Genomic DNA, 17,064 nt, shown 5'->3' on the forward strand with positions numbered 1-17,064 from the left:
CCATGTGTTTTCATGGGGTATTGCCATGATGAGTTTGCATACAGGGTTGTGAGATCCCGTGAGCAAGAAAAATTGTCAAGAGCGTAGATGTGGTATTCCTTGAAGGCCATGTGGTAGATGATGGCAACCAAGGTGAATCTCCTAGTTCCTCCGTTGGAGTTTCGACAATTTGGATCCTATATCCCTCTTATGGTGAATGTAAATCAAGGGGGAGATGTCCAAAAAGATGGTGATGAGATAAGGGTAATTATAGCCCATCCAACTAATAAAGAAAAGTTAGCTGACGGGGCAGCAATACAAGCCTATTTGACTGATGGAGTAAGGCCAGTTAAAGGGGCAGGACAATCTCATGTAGTTGATGCTATAGAACCAACTAATGAAGAAGAAGTACTACCATCACCAACACCACTAGTAAAGCCTCAGTTGAGAAGAACTACTAGAGAGTGTTATCTATCTAGTAGATGCAAGACTAAGGAGTCTCGCTCATGCTTAGTAACGTGGAGAGCCGTAAAACCTACCAAGAAACTTTGAGTTGCATGACAAGAAGCAAAAGTGGTTTAAAGCCATGCAAGAAGGAATGAGTTCCTTGTATGAGAACCATAATCATGATTTGGCGAAACTGCCTAAGGGCAAGAAGGCACTCAAGTACAAGCGAGTGCACAAGCATAAGATCTTGCCTAAGGAGAAGATTGCGGCTTGTAGGCAAAGGGTATGCTTGGATGAGCCCCCCAAATGGAGCTGAGGGGGAGGTTTGTTGGGTTTCAGCCCATTTGGGCTAGAAGAAATAATTGGGCTTGGCCCAAGTTGAAGAAAAAAAAAAACTGCATCAATAATGGAAGCCACTTGAGGATTTAATGGTAATTTTTCCATTGGTATTTATAACCAAGTGAGATGATGAGGATATTGGGTGAGGTCAGCCAAGAAAAGGGAAAGAAGGCAAAATGTGAGGGTTTGAAGGCAAGGAAACCAAGAAGAAGAGGAAGACAAAGGAGGCTAGGGTTGAGCAAAGCAAGATGATCGGTCGGCAAATCGGTGCCGGATTTCGCCCCAACTTTGGGTAGTCAATCCTTGCAGTGTAGTTCTCCCACCTCACGTGTTTTGATCTTCCTTAATCTCTTCTTGATGTCTCTCTTTGTTATCCATTATGTGTGTTGATGATGTATGTGTGCCAAGAGCTTGCTCTTGATTTGTTGTGCCTTCTTCTTTGTTATCCTCTAGTTGTATCTAGAGAGAAACCTTCTTTGTTATCCTCTAGTTGTATCTAGAGAGAAACCTCTTTGATCCTCTAGTTGTATTTAGAGAGAGACCTCATTGTATCCCATTGTTGATGTAGTGAAGCATGTTTAAGAGGCTCTAGGGAGTCCCGTGGTTTTTCCCTCGATTCGTAGGGTTTTCCACGCTAAATCGTTGTCTTGCATTGTTGTATGTTTGTTCATCCCATTCTAACAAGAATTGAGGGGTTTGGTAGTGTTTTATGCTTGAGTTGGAGCCTTGAAGATTTGTAGAACATTTGGGAAGATTTTGAAGCCTCAAAGGATCTAGTTCAAGGTGTTACCAGTTCACGCGGGCTGCACGTGGGCCGCGCAAACTTGTTAGTGAAGTGCGCGGGCCGCGTAGAATTGCCAGTGAAGTTTGCGGGCCGCACACTGTCTGTGCGTGAACAGTAACAGTGCTGCATTGCCAGTGACCAATGATATTGCTACAGTAATTTCCGCAGTTTTTTACTGTTTCAAAATATCGTCCAAACCCCAACAGTCAGTGCAGGCAACATCCTCTCTTGAAGTAAATCTTCTAGAATACATGTCCAAATCCATCATCTATGTACTGATCCATAGTGATTTTCCTTAGTTCTGCTTTCATTTATATCTAAACAAGAGGAATCTTTTTTTTTTTTAAAAAAAAAAAATTTCCTTTGCCATTTGTGATGGTAACTGGCATGTTTGGATTTAGGGAAAAAATAGGAAAAGAAAGGAAGATGGATGAACAAATGGAATTCCTTTTCCATTTGCTTCTTTTCATCAATCTATTCCGTTGACTGGGAGATCATCCATGGTGAATAAGAACAGAGAAGGGTGAATGTTTGAGAATATGAAAAAACCATGTGATTTGTCGTTATGAAAATACTATTCTTTATATACATGGGAAATAGGCCTGCATTAAATTAATTAATTAATTAATTAAATATATTTATATATATATATATATATATATATATATATATATATATATATATATATATATATAATGGGGGTTTACTTGGTTGGGATTTGAATGATGGGATGGGATGTGATTGGTTTGATTTACTTAAGAGTTATTATATTATTCTTGTTTCTGTGAAATTGTGAGAGATGTGTCAAATAGGTCGTCGTCGGGTTAATGTTGTAAACATCATAAAAAGATATTTATTAATTATAAAATTTTATTTGATTTTTATTTTATTTTGTTGGAATTTTCAATGTTATTATGAGATAGAGTGTTATTCATGTAAGTTTCAAACATTCAATTAATATATATTTTTATTTGTATATTGTCTTTTGCTTCAATATTTTTAGACATTAATTTGAATTATAGTAAATCTTAAGATGGGTAGTTTTAAAATGAGAGTCTTTTTAATAAATTTTGAAAAATTGAAAGAGCATTATATGTGAAGAAAGCTGAAATTATATGGAAATAATTTTATTATTGATATGAATATAAAGAAATATTACTTGAGTTAATTTAATCAAATCCATGTGGCTTATCAAACATATTAACTAAATTATGATTACTATAAAATAGTTAAAGAAAATAACAGCAACAACAATAAACACCTTACACTCCCCTTCCTCATAGATGCTGTTCTAATTAATCAATTATTATTTTTCCTTTTCTTTTTTTTCTTTTTCTCATTATTGGCCTAGCTTTTTTTTCCCCTTCACATTGTTGCTTTTGGTGGCTGCTGCTCTGCAGACAAGTCCTGCCAATGTGGAGGAAGGATGTTCTGCTGCTTCTGATGATGAGTGGAAAGGGGAATTATTTCCTGGACTTCCCAAAATAAAGTATGAGGTGAGAGAATTTATATGGTCAATGTTTAGTTTTGGGAATATTTTTAGTTCACCAGATTGGTTGCCCATTGAATTTGAATTGTGCCTGCTTGATATTCTTTGTTTGTCTAAGCTGGTTGAGGCCTTTTGAATTTGCTATGATCAAAACATGTTTCTTTTTATCAGGCCCCTAGCAGCAAGAACCCACTTTCATACAAATGGTACAATGCCGAGGAACTAATTCTTGTGAAGAAAATGAAGGTATTAATTTTTCATTCATCATGTGGATTTTTTTTTTTAGTGTACAATGTACATATATGTGTTTAGCTATGCTGTACTTCTTTGCCTCAGTATTGAATGGTATTTAGTGTTGTATTTTGGCATACATTTCGGTGAACTGGAGCTGACCAGTTTGGTGCACCGACAAAGATGTGGCCTTGGGAAGATGGAACAAATTCCTTGGCTATGGCAAAAAAAAAGAAGTTAGATAAAATGGCTAGCTCTTGTTCTCTGTGTAGATCATCGGCATTAATTTTTTTCTATCTCATGGATGTAGTGCGGGCCAATTTTGACTTCATTAAAAAGATTGGACTTGATAGGTGGTGTTTTCATGACCGGGATATTACTCCTGATGATAAAACACTAGCGGTGAGTCTTCATCCACTGGTCGTATCAGGACACTAATGTAGATCGATAATCTGTGCTCTTTATAATCATGGAATGCATATTGGTTGAAGGTTTCATCCAAACTTTATAAGTTATCAAATGAATGTTGATCAATCATTATCCTATCAAATCTATTGATATAAATTGGTTTTTGGATTACCCAGGAATCTAACGCAAATTTGGATGAAGTGGTGGCTCTTGCAAAATAACTTCAGGTAATAATTCTGAAACATTATTATGTTGCAAATTAGCAAGAAATTCATTAATGCATAACAATGTCATTCCTGCAAAAGTATGGTCTTAAAGGTAATTCCTCATTTTCTTCCCAAGCTGCTATCGTCATGTTTGTAGTGAAACCATGGTCAGAAATTTCAATTATTTCCTCATTATTTTGCACTTTTCATTCTTTAGATCTGAGTTTTAAACTTTTTCACTTATATAATTCCCAGGATTTCCATTGAAATTTTGTTTCATGGAAGGGAAAAACATGAGTTAGCTTTAGATGTGGAACTCTGACACTATTCATTGATGGCATGCTTGTGAAATTCTATTTTTTTTATATGCTGGTTTGCCAGCTTTGGGCTTCACATTTATATTTGATTTTTTTTTTTCTTGTACCATTAACTACATTTCTTTCAGATTACACGATAGGCTTGTTCTTATGAAAATAAACTTATTAAATTTATCTTTAGTTTCCGGTGCTTTTCAAAATGATGCATCACTAAATTGAAGAGCAATATGGATTTATTTCTTTTGACACTAGGTATATTTGCTGCATTCTCATTGTGACTTCTCATTAATGAGTGCCATCTGGATTCAGATACCATATGTATGTGCGTCTATTGATCTGTTTATACATATATTTTAACAATTGTTGTTTGACCTATTTCCTTTGTATGTGTGGTTCTTGTAATATGACAAGGTTTAGGTGCAATATTTTTCGTTTTTCTACCTGTAAGCGCTGACTTGAGGCGCATACCACCATATATATATATATATATATTAAACTACTTTAGAAACATAGGTGTTCTACTTTCAAACTATGCTTTCTTTAAAACTGAACTGATTATTGGGAGTCAAGCATCCAATGGCTGTTGATTAGCAATTATGGCATTTGGGCGTATGTGATTTGTGTCAGAAATCTGTGGCCCCAATATCAACTTGGTGATTGGATTTAATCTCCTCCTGTATGCCACCTTGCTCATATATACATATATGGTGGCTTGAGCTTCTAACTTGGTCTTATCTACCATTCAAAAGTTATGCTACTTGTTATGATTTTAATAGAAATCTAGTATAAGAATTCAGTTTGACAACACAATCTCTGTGACATTTTTTTTATCAGTGTTTATGTTTTTTCTTAGCAAAAAAGCAAGGATATTGTATTTTACCTTTCCAAAGGCTCTATATAATATATATACAAAGCATGTGAATTATGTGCGCTAACAAACAACAGATTCTCTTTTATATTCATATACCATTTCAACACCTTGTTTTCTTTGTTGGGAAATTTAGGCCAAACTTCTGTGTCAGAGTATGATCTTGGAGAAGTATATCTGTTCAAGGTTCCAAAACCATTTATTGAGAACCAAGTTCTTTCACTTGATTCTTGACAGCTGCAATTTCTATTATTGCTAGAAATGAAGATGTATTTCATGCAACAAGGAGATCCACTTAGTGATATCTTCTTCCAATATACTTTGTTGTTGTGAGAGACTAATAATTTGTTTGCGCGCATGATAATATGTATATTGATAATAAAGAAAAAATTTGTTCTTTTATTTATCATTTTTGTAACTTTTATGGAATGAGATTAATAAATTAAAATATTAATGTTGTCATTGATATTGTCATATATATATATATATATCTTTTGTTTATTTATATTACGAATAGATTTGATTAGCTATTAAACATCTGGCTGTTTGCCATTATAGAGATATTGAGACTAAAATGGGGTCTTTAGCAGCAGATTTTCCCGCCGCTATAGGTCCTTAGTGGGTGTTCTTTATAATATTCTGAAAATAACCACTAACTCCCTTATCTTCCACGACAATTGCAACAAATTTGATCTTTTTTCTATATTTTTCAAATACAAAATATCTATCATCTTATATATACATATATATGATTTAATCTTCTCAAATAATCAAAGGATGAAAAAAAACTACTTAAAAAAAAAATTCAAAAATTGATTCTCTCATTAAAAAAAAATGATATATTTTTTTTTACATGTATTGACCTACGCATTGAAAGAGAGTTGCATCATGATTAAATAACGACATGAAAGAGGGATACTAACCAACTTTATATTTTGGCCAATAAAGGCATATATGACAATTGTCAAACATTTAAACATATATTAGAAAGTAATAGAGGGGAGATGTATTAGACTGCTGAAGCCATCATTGTTTTAGTTAATTTTTTTTATTTCTTTGAAAAGGTGGATAAATCACATGAATTACTAAAAGGCTGGTTTAGTTATGACATGCATTTTGAAGGGATAATACATTTAATTTATTTTTTATAATAATCTAAGAGAGTAGTTGCAAAGGGTAAATTAAAAAAAAAATTAATAATACTCTCTCAGTTTTCAAAGTGATAAATAAAAAAGGAATTAAAAACCTTCGAGAATAAAGAGTAACAGAATGAATATAAGATGGACATGCAATAACTCCATCATATAATAAAGCCATATATTATTTTATTTCAATACATATTGAAGAAAATTGAAAATGAATAAGATTTTTGTAAATAATGAATTCTCTTTTCAACGTGAGACGAGAGTTCAACTTTTATTATATTTATAGACTCTGTTACAATAAAAGATAATACAAGGAAAGGAAGGAAAATAGAAAATTTAAATCAATCATACAAAGAATGGAAAAATAAAATTGGAATCAATCAATTCCTATTTTGGGTTGTCACTTGCCATTATTTTTGTCCGCCACTTGTCGTGAATGAAGGAGATAAATCCTCTTGTTCCAACTTACTATTTTGAGATGACTTGAGTCTCCATACAATCCCTTAAATTATTCTCATAATTAGGAATGACATCCATGAATTGATCAGCTTCCTTATAATCTTTCTTAATACATATACATTGGACCAGAGATGGTGACATTATTCATACATATATATGACCCATACTTTTATTTATCCATGCATTGTTAAGACTTATTACTTCATATATAACTTGAAAACCATTCATGGGTTTCAAGCCTTCAGTTTGGAAGAGTAATTTTGAAGCTTGCAAGGGCATCTAAAGGAATTATTGGGTTTGGAGGATTTACTTGAAAGCTAAATGGACTGCGTACAAGGATGATTGCAATATCATAGAGCGTAGTCGAAATGTTAACTGCTTCAGTGAAGGAAGAACTTTCGGAGATTGTTGTAGCAAAAATGAGCACAATGCAAAGCACTACCGCCGCAAACTTAGACATCTTTCTTCGCAGATCAACTCCTAGATGTGATGATGATATGAAAGGGTGAGTGTTTGTTTACCATCATTTATAGAAATGAGATTGAAGGTAGTTGGAGAACCATTAATCATCTACATATATATATCTATTCTTAATATTTGATTTAGTATATAGTTACCAACAACGACACGTAACAACACAAAGAGTACATGTTGAAATATGTATATATAAATGTTCAGAGATTAACACGCCACCATTTCAACATTCAACCACACAACACATGATGAGATAGCGAAGTGTCATAACTAATTCAAGAAAAATTGTCCATAAGAAATAAATCAGTCTGCATATATATATTACCATATAAGGAACACATCTAAGAGAAATCATATAACAGTTCAATAAAATTTTTTTTTACTATGTGCTTTGTTTTTGAGATCTCAAATGAATGTAATGCTAATACTTCAACTATCTATTGCCATTCTTATATGCTACAGATTCACTGAACATAATATAGTTTAAAATGAGAATTTGCATATAGAAGTTAGTGTGGGATCTCTAATATATTGATTAATTCCAATGCATTTTAAACTCCATAGTTTATCTCCATCAACAAATGCATTTTGTCAGAAGCTTAGGGCTTTTTATTTTGAACTTAGTCCCGTCATTGTGCTGTAAAAAGCCAAATACAAAATGTTATTTAGTTAGTAGTCTTGATCAAAAGGCCAAATTAGAACATGAATTTGGGGGTTTTCTACTTGAGTTTTTCTCATATGCATCCGGAAAACTTCTTCTTTTGCAAGAAATTCTCCAACTAGATATAACATATAACTCCTTGAAATATTGCTTCACAAAAAAAGCTTCCGTAATATTAATATTAACCTCATAGTAATGCATGGGTTGGCTTTACTTAGCATATAAATGATCATAATGTTCCAAATTAAGCCTTAAAAATAAATAAAATAAAAATAAAAATAAAATAAGGCTCTTAATTACAACTTATCATCTCTCTAAAGTGAAAAATTTAACATTTGTTTCCTCCATTTTGTTAAATTTTCGAATAATGTGCATAACTTAGCGGATTAATTAAAAATCCAAACAAATGATCTAACTAGAATATTCTGAAAACTTTTTTCCAACTATTTGAAATACTATTAATTTGAGCAAATGGAATTGCAGAAGGTTGAAGATTATACCGTGCAATAGAAAAGTACGGAAAAAACTAGGGAGTTTCTTATAGAAGCAAAGAATTTAAGGAGACATAACAATTTGCAATGTGTAGTTGTGTGTACATTTATGTTCAACGACCAGTACACTACCGATTTAACATTCAACCACACGTACAACACTTGACAAGAAGAGGAAATATCACAACTACCTGAAGAAAAATTATCCATATTTAGTGTATATAATTTAGGAAGAGGGGAATATATATATATATATATATATATATTCAGGACCGAAATAATTTTACAAACAAATTATTGACATAATATATAGTAGAAATTTTTTGAAATTATATGTCATTTTTATTTTATATGAATTCTCAAAATATATAGATGAGGAGATGGGAGAAGAGGCGAACATGCTAAGGATAGATTTCTATTTATTTTTTTTCCTAACAAGAATGAGAAGGTGATGATTGAAGGCCCGGGGGTTACGGAAGAGAGGATGGGTAGTAAATTACGGAATAGGAAAGATCAGAAACATTACGAAAATATTAAAGATAAGATCAAGGGTTGCTTTAAATTCAAAATTCAAAATATCAAAATATAAATAAAAAAAAGCTTAAGTGGGGTGAGGTTCACCGGTTGTTTGTAATGTTTGAATGAAAAGCTGAGAATAGCAATGTATATTGAGTTTTTATTTTTTAACATTTAAATAGTGTAGATATTATGTAATTTTTTTTATAATAATTTGATTAAATAAATAATAATGGAAAATTGGGATTTTTTGCTTTTTATTAAGGTTTTTCCATTAATATTTTTAGAACTTTTGAATTTTAAAATTTTTATTAAAAAATAGAATCGGATCAAGACAACACGAGCCCACTCAGAATGAGCGGTGTCCGTGCTGGGCTGATCCATAGGGAGGCATAGTAAGGATGCGGACCATGCCGGCCCAAGTATACACAGAGCCTAGGCTGCAATGGGCCAATGTCTAGGCTAGGCCGGCCCACTTGACACCATTACCTAACGATCTAGTTACAAGCCCATTTTTGGCAGGCCAATGCCCTTCTATACCCATCAATATTTACTTATTTTCATGTGTATATATACCTTGAAGTTTCTTGTCTTAGGCCTTGCTTGAATGGAGTATAGTGAGGGTTCATAAAGTAAGATAAGGTAAGGTAAAGGAAGGAAAGGTAAGGGTTGAACTTATATCTTGCTTGGGGCAAGAGTAAAGTAAAAGAAGGTTATGTAACTTTTTGTGTTTGGATTGGAGGTAAAGAAAAATATGGATTTGTGTTAATATTACAAAAATACATTTTAAATCTCAAATATTATATAATGAAGTTTATGCTTGATGTCACTTGCCAAATTTAAAAACATAAAATAATAGTACAAAAAAAAAAATATTTACCCTTTGAGATATAGATTCAATAAAAAAGAGTATCATGAGTATAATTGAAAAAAATAATAAATAAAAAAACACTATTTATAGTTTCACTGAAATATATCAAGATATACATACACAATGTTTAATCACAATAAAACAAAATACACAATGTTTTATCATTTAACAATAAATAATATGTTAGGTCATTACAATATTATAGTAAGGGTAGTTTTGTCTTAAAAAAATACCAACCCTTCCCAACCCTCCAATTTGGAGAGTTGAGAAGTGGAGATAAAATGGGGTGTTTTCAACCCCTCATTTACCTCCCAAACCCTTACTTTTCTCTCAACCCTTCACCCCAAGCAAGGGTTCAAAAAACCCTTACCTCCTAAACCCTCCACAACCCTTCTCAACCCTTCACCCCAAGCAAAGCCTAAGAGTCTGAGTCGCATATTTCATGAAGTTTGGACAAATAAAGGGGTGTCTCAAATACAATTTTCATATGACTTCAAAGTATTAAAAAGAGCATCTCTCTCTATAAGCTCTCATGCAAGTTAAATTATTTCCTTATTTTCTTTTTCTCACTCTGATTTCTTATTTTCATGTTTCTTCTTTCTGTATTTCATTGATTTACATTGATTGAATTTTGTGATTAGAGGAATAAACCAAGATAATTGGATAGAGGAGAAAGAATAAATTAAAATGATGATGATCTATTTATTATCTAATATTATAATTAGTATACTAATTTATTCAAAATATCTTCTTTTGAACTTTTAAAGATAATTTATTAGCTACTATTATGATTATTTCAAATAATGTATCAGGTTTCTAATTTATGATTGAGTTTTATTTTTTAGGTAAAATATTCAACTTCTTTAAAATGGATTTGTGTTTGAAAATTTTAGACTATCATGATTTGCGATTTGTCTTCCACATGACAATGTCATTAGAGAATCTAAACTTTAAATGTTGACAACCATGTTCGAGAATCTCTAGATGGGAGAAGTTGAGACGATAAGCGTTTTCAATGCCAAATTGATGGACATAGCAAATCAAGCCTACCAGCTCGGCAAGGAGTATTTGGATAAGAAGTTAGTTCAAAAGACTCTTAGATCACTTCCAAGAAGATTCGATGCTAAAGTTGCTGCAATAGAAGAAGCAAAAGATATCACAACTATGGGACTTGACGAGTTGATGGGATCTCTACAAGCCTATGAGATGAATCTGAATCCAGGTAGAAGAGAAGAAGATATAGCTCTGAAAGCTTATGGAACAAGCTCAAAAGAGTTACAACAGACTGAAGATAAAGAAAAAGAAGAAGAAGAAGAAATTGCCCTTTTGACCAAGGAATTGTGCAGGTATTTCAGAAAAATTCAGGAAGAAGGCAAAGCAGAAGATGCAATCAACAAGTATACTTCTTTACCAGCTGTGCTAAAAAATGTGAAAGTTTTCAGAAATTTCAGTGCTTTTGCAGGTCCAGTTACAACATCAATTGCAACACCTGGAGAACCTGTTTGTGAAGAGGTTACTGAAATCGATCTTCTGCATGGGTATGAACTCATATAAAAAAACCAAAGATTGAGGAGATACCTTTTCAAACAAGTGTGACATAACGTCATATAAAAAAAACATCAGGAGGCGAGAAAAGCAAAGTTGAAGTAGGCTGTGTTCTATCAAATGATCAAAAATATAAACAAGGGAAGTATAATAAGGAGAAGAGACAACATAGAAGACAAGTCCCTATATGCTTTCATTGTGGAAAAAGAGGCCATATAATGACATGGATTCCGACATGTCATTACTGTGGTGTCAAATGGCACATTCGTCCAAGATGTTGGAAGATGAAGAAAGACATAAAAGAAGACAAAAGTATGAGGTAGACACCATATACCAGAGAAAAGAAGAAATAAAGCAAGAAGATATAGGTCAGAAAAAAAGATCTGGTGAGATACTATTTAATGAAAAAAATTCTCAAAAGACAACTGGAATTTTGACAGTGGTTGTTCAAGAAACATGACAGGTGACAAAGGCTTTTTGATAAATTTCAAAGAATGTCCAATTGGGCATGTGACTTTTGGTGAAGGTCATAAAGGTCAAGTAGTTGGAAAAGGAACATTGATGGTTCCTGGGTATCCAAAACTGAAAAACATTCTGCATGTAGAAGGACTGAAGGCAAATCTTTTGAGTATAAGTCAATTATGTGATCGAAATCTGGTGGTAAAATTTACTCTGGACAGATGCGTTGTCTATGATAAAGCTGGTCAGTGTGTTTTAAGTGGTTCAAGATCTTCAGACAATTGCTATTTACTAGAGAAATTGGAAGTCTATTATAAAACATCTTGCAACATCACTGAAATTTGGCATCATAAGCTCGGACATTTGAACTTCCGGAACCTGATGAAGATTACATAAATGAAAGTTGTTAAGGGAGTGCCCCAGCTTACAAAAAAGGAAGATGGTGTATGCGGACCTTGCCAACTGGGAAAGCAAAATCGTGCTTCTCACAAAGTGGTGCAAGACATTGGTACAACAAGAGTGTTAGAACTCTTGCACATGGATCTTATTGGACCCACACAGACAGAAAGCTTGTCAAGTAAAAGATATATATATTTGTGTGTGTTGATGACTATTCTAGGTACACTTGGGTGGACTTTCTAAAGGAGAAATCAGAAACTTTTGAAGCTTTCAAGAAGTTATGTATGCAACTCCAAAATGAGAAAGAGTGTCAAATAAGAAAGATTGTTAGAATCAGAAGCGACCATGGAAAAGAATTTGAGAATATTCAGTTTGCAGAATTCAACAGTGAACATGGGATTCATCATGAATTTTCAGCTCCAAAAACTCCTCAACAAAACAGAGTACTTGAAAGGAAGAATCGCGCTCTCCAAGAGATGGCTAGAGTTATGTTGAATTCAAAGAAGCTCTCTACAAGATTTTGGGCAAAAACAATCAATACAACATACTACATCATCAATAGAGTGTACATTCAGCCTTCAACCAATATGACACCGTATGAAATTTGGGAAGGTAAATGGCCAAATCTCAAATACTTTCACATCTTTGGAAGCAAATGTTACATTTTGAATGATAGAGATCAGCTGGGAATGTTTGACAAGAAAAGTGATAAAGGATTATTCATGGGATATTCTACTACTAGTACAGCCTATCGGGTGTTCAATTCAAGAACCAAAAAGATGATGGAAACCATTAATGTTGTTGTTGATGATTTCTCTGATATGGAGACTCAAGATGCATCAAGTGAGCCAAACAAGCTTATCACTCAGAATTATGAATCAACAAATGAAGAGTTATAGGCAGAAAAAGAAGTTGCAACACTGGTTAAAACACCAACTACAACAACAAAAACTGCTCAGGATTCATAAAGACAGCAGGTTATAACTGATGTTGCAACTGAAGTTCCAATAGGCGAAATCATCTCAGAATCAGATAAAGAAGAAATTGACAGTGAAGAAGATAATGAAGACAACAGTCTTGTACCATCCTTAAGAAAAAAGAAGAATCATCCTATTCAGAATGTGATTGGTAATGTGACTGAAGGAAGGAGAACCAGAAGCACTCAAATAATTGATTATCGAGAATTGGCCGGCTACACATGTTACATCTCTCTTATTGAACCAAAGAATGTCAAAGAAGCTTTAGTTGATGAATATTGGATGGCTGCAATGCAAGAAGAATTAAATCAGTTTGTTCAAAATGATGTGTGGACATTGGTCCCAAGGCCAGAGGATGTGAATGTTATTGGAACCAAGTGGATTTTCAAGAACAAGACTGATGACAAAGGCAACATCACCAGAAATAAAGCAAGACTAGTGGCTCAAGGATATACTTAAGTTGAAGGAGTTGACTTTGATGAAACATTTGCACCAGTTGCACGCTTGGAATCCATCAGATTATTGTTAGCAGCAGCATGTTGTATGGGGTTCAAGCTACATCAAATAGATGTCAAGAGTGCTTTTCTAAATGGTTTTCTAAGTGAATAAGTTTTTGTAGAGCAACCAAAAGGGTTTGAAGATCCTCAACATTCAGATCATGTATTCTTATTAAAAAAAAGGCTCTCTATGGCTTGAAACAAGCTCTTCGGGCTTGGTATGAAAGGTTCACAAAAGTTTTACTTGAGAAGGGCTACCAAAGAAGTTGAGCAGACAAGACTTTATTCATAAAGAAGTCCAAATCAGATCTTATGGTGGCACAAATCTATGTTGATGATATCATATTTGGTTCAACATCACAAAGGCAAGTGGATGAGTTTGTTCATCTAATGCAAGAAGAGTTTGAGATGAGCATGGTAGGTGAACTGAACTACTTTTTAGGTTTCCAAATCAAACAATGCAAAGAAGGTATTTTTATTTCTCAAACCAAGTATGCACAGAACTTGGTGAAAAGATTTGGCTTGGAAAAGGCTAGACACATGAGAACACCCATGAGTGTGAATCAGAAGTTGACAAAAGATGAGCATGGAAAATATGTAGACCCAAGTCTCTATAGAAGCATGATTGGAAGCTTACTCTATCTCACAGCTAGTAGGCCAGACATCTCTTTCAGTATTGGAGTTTATGCAAGATATCAAGCAACACCAAAAGAGTCTCATTTGAAAGCTATTAAACGTATCATCAGATATGTTCATGGTACTACAGAATATGGAATTTGGTATTCAAAAGACTCTAACTTACATCTTGCAGGTTATAGTGATGCAGATTGGGCAGGAAACATTGATGATAGAAAAAGCACCTCGGGAGGATGTTTCTATCTTGGTAACAACTTGGTCACATGATATAGGAAGAAGCAAAACTCCATTTCTCTCTCCACTACAGAGGCTGAATATATAGCAGTAGGAAGTTGTTGTACACAATTTTTATGGATGAAGTAAATGCTTGAGGACGATGGCTTGCAACAAGGGTTATTGACTATATTTTGTGACAACAAAAGTGCAATTGATATCTCCAAGAATCCAGTCCAACATTCCCGTACCAAACATATTGATTTTCGACACCACTTTATATGAGATTTGGTAAAGAACAAAACAGTTGTTATTGATTATGTTGCAACAGAAAAGCAATTGGCGGACATCTTTACAAAACCCCTAGATACTACAAGATTCAAAACATTGAGGGTTGAAATTGGCCTTTACCAACTTTAATCCCTATTGGGGACTGCAAATGACCTGCATCTCATATAGTTTATTAATGTCATTTGCAGTAGGAAGAAGGAGTTCTGAAGATAGGGGGAGCTCATGACCAGAAATTCTAAAGATAGGGGAGTTGTAGAACAAGTTGTAACAAGTCTTGTAACAACCAGTGAAGACTTTGGCATCAATTCAGACACAAAGGGGGAGAAGTTGACTAGTGCAAGAGTTCCAAACCGACTGCTCTACTTGGGTGTATTTGTTTGTGCTTAATTTGTACATCACTAGTTGTAGTGTATTCATATATTTTGCAAGCAACTAGATGATTTTCTTTAGTTTGTAAAGTCTGTGTCCCAGTCGAGTTGTAACTGGATGTTGTAACAGGAGTCAGTCTGGGTGCAGAAGCAATTGTGTCAAATTATGCCAAAGGGGGAGATTGTTAGTGCAATTGCACTATAATTGGCATGATTTGACACATAGTCAAGATGACATGGCAACCTATGTGATGTGGCACAAATGATGATATGGCAAGAAAGCTTGGCTTGGAGGAAAACATCTTGAAGATCTTGGTGAAAATATCTTGAAGATCTTGGTGGAGTTATTTTTGGCAATGTATTACAACTTGAAGACAAAATCATATCAAGACCATATTTGAAGTGATTTGATTGACGACTAAATATGGATGGAGCTTAATTGAGGAAATACCTATCAATGGTATGATTGAAGGCTTTTGATGGTATGGTTTAAAGAAACCTTAATGAGGATGATTGAGGACTATTAAGGGCAAGATTTGAAGACATGCCTATTGATGGCATGATTGAGATGAGTGATTGAAAATCTTTGTTGGGAAGATTTGAAGACCAAACTTGGGAGAATTGAAGATCAAGTTTGATAAGTTTCCATGAAAACGCACAAGGACGTGCACCCCTTGTGATGGGACTGAGTGATGAGGAACTGAGGAGGTAGGCTAGTTGTCGGCAGTCGTGATCAGGAGATTTGGCTGCATTGACTCGGACTAAGCATGACCTAGAGGTTGATGGGTCTTGAGGTCGTCCGCAACATAACCAGAACTCAGTCAAGTCAGCAGTCAGGGCCATGTTGCAATTCATGTTACAACAGGAGTTGCAACAACTAATTTCGGAAGGTTTTTACAACAGGAGTTACAACAGGAGATTCTAAAAGAGGTATGTGCTATATTTGGGAAATTGAGGTGCCTATATAAGCTACCTTGCTTGTAGATTATCAGTGTGACTTGGGAAGGAGAGTGTGTGAACACTAGACAATCTAGAGAGGGTAGTGATCTTTGTTGTTGAGAGAGTGAGTGACAAGTGTTTATACTCATCTATTTTTCACCTCTTTTTAGTGGATTATTTATCTCCGAGTTTGGCCCCAGACGTGGGTGAGTGGATGCCTAGAGCCGGGTTACCAATCTTGTGTGTCTCCTTCTTGCTTGGTTTTGTGTGAATGTTCTTTGAGTGTTTTTGAGTGTTCTTTAAACTACAAACCACATCGGGTGGAACTAACACATCCATAGTCCATACTGAGCAAATGCAAAACAAATGATTACAAAAAAGACATGAATAACTCCCCATTTAAAACTTTAAACAGGCACCGTGCATGCATGAGAAAAGAACCAAAAATTTTCAAGTCCTATTTAATATATATCCATAATCATTTGGAACCTCAATCAAACACCTTGCATGCATTAGAAAACAAAAACCAAAAATTTCAAATCCCATACAATATAAATCTATAATCCAAACCCACAAGATAAATGCAAATGATAACAAGTAAGCAATGTAGATATGAATCATTCCCCATTTGGATCTTCAATCAAACACCTTGCATGCATGAGAAAAAAAAAACCAAAATTTTTCAAACTCTATTAAATATGCATCCATAATCCAAACACCAATATGATTCCATTCACTTTCCATTTCACATTAAAATTGTTTTCTAGTAAACCATCACCTAATTCTCTTCAAGTCACATCCTTTCCAATAATCAAATCTTCAAGTTTAGAAGTACCAATTCACATTGAGGATGGTTTAATAATTTACTGTAGTCTAAATCCCAAAGCTATACTATACAACATCACAGTGTAAATATATTAACATCTACAGGATAAACCAAAACAAAAATCTTACGAGATCCCAAAAAACAAGTCTCTATTTTGAGAGTTTTTTTTGCTCTAATTGAAATCTTGTTTAAGATAACCATAGCATGCTTACTTACTCAAGATATATCT

At 34.0% G+C, this 17,064-nt stretch overlaps 1 long non-coding RNA gene across 1 annotated transcript; it reads left to right on the top strand.

Moving 5' to 3' along the window:
• Positions 1–3,404: 3,404 nt before the first annotated feature.
• On the top strand, positions 3,405–5,470 carry LOC120253588. Its single transcript, XR_005534331.1, has 3 exons — positions 3,405–3,671; positions 3,854–3,904; positions 5,205–5,470. It is a non-coding gene; the product is annotated as an uncharacterized LOC120253588 (long non-coding RNA).
• Positions 5,471–17,064: the final 11,594 nt, after the last annotated feature.

The sequence above is a fragment of the Dioscorea cayenensis genome, unplaced genomic scaffold, assembly GCF_009730915.1.
Source record: "Dioscorea cayenensis subsp. rotundata cultivar TDr96_F1 unplaced genomic scaffold, TDr96_F1_v2_PseudoChromosome.rev07_lg8_w22 25.fasta BLBR01000121.1, whole genome shotgun sequence".
NCBI lineage: Eukaryota > Viridiplantae > Streptophyta > Magnoliopsida > Dioscoreales > Dioscoreaceae > Dioscorea > Dioscorea cayenensis.